Consider the following 932-nt stretch of genomic DNA (forward strand, 5'->3'; position numbering starts at 1 on the left):
TAGATTATTATTATTATAATCAAAAAGAAGCGCTAAGCCACAAGGGCTATACAGCGCTGCAGGGCAGGGAAGGAAGCAAGGGAATTGGATGGCAGAAGGGAGGGGGGATGATCAGCAGGTTACAAAAAACAGCGGGGCAGGGGATAGTACGGGGGTAGAGGGTAGCAAGAGATTCAAGTAGAAAGGGCTGAAATTATCAGAATTTGTGAAGTAAGTCAGTCGTTGTCAAAAAGTCAATGAGAGAGTCCGGATGAAAGGTGGGTCCATCAGCGAGAAGGGAAGGTAAAGAGAGAGCAGCGGGGCGAAGACGACGACAGAGGTAAATTCTGCGTGCTCGTTGATAAAGTGGGCAGTCCAACAGAATGTGGCTGACTGATAATGGAGCTTGGCAATTCTCACAGAGAGGAGCAAGACGCCTCTCCATGAGATATCCATGAGTAAGACGAGTATGGCCAATGCGAAGACGGGAGAGAGTAGTCTCCCAACCTCGACACTGGTGATAAGAAGACGGCCAGTAACCTATACTCGGTTTAATAGACTGAAGTTTGTTGCCGAGCATAGTAGACCAACGTTGTTGCCAACGGGTGTGAAGGTGGGAAGATATTACAGCAAAATAGTCCGTACATGGAATACCTCTATAAGAAACTGGTAGGTCATGTACTGCTGACCGCGCAGCAGTGTCTGCCTGTTCATTGCCCTGTACGTCAACATGACCAGGGACCCAACAAAAAACAATATCTTTATGCTTAGTAAAGATGCGGCGTAGCCAAAGTTGGATACGGAGGACTAAGGGGTGAGGTGTATCAAATTTTTGTATAGCCTGTAAAGCACTAAGGGAGTCTGAGACAACCACAAATGATGACACAGGCATAGATGCAATACGGATAAGTGCTGTAAGGATGGCATATAATTCAGCAGTAAAAATACTAGCT

The sequence above is a fragment of the Cherax quadricarinatus genome, chromosome 65, assembly GCF_038502225.1.
Source record: "Cherax quadricarinatus isolate ZL_2023a chromosome 65, ASM3850222v1, whole genome shotgun sequence".
Classification (NCBI taxonomy): domain Eukaryota; kingdom Metazoa; phylum Arthropoda; class Malacostraca; order Decapoda; family Parastacidae; genus Cherax; species Cherax quadricarinatus.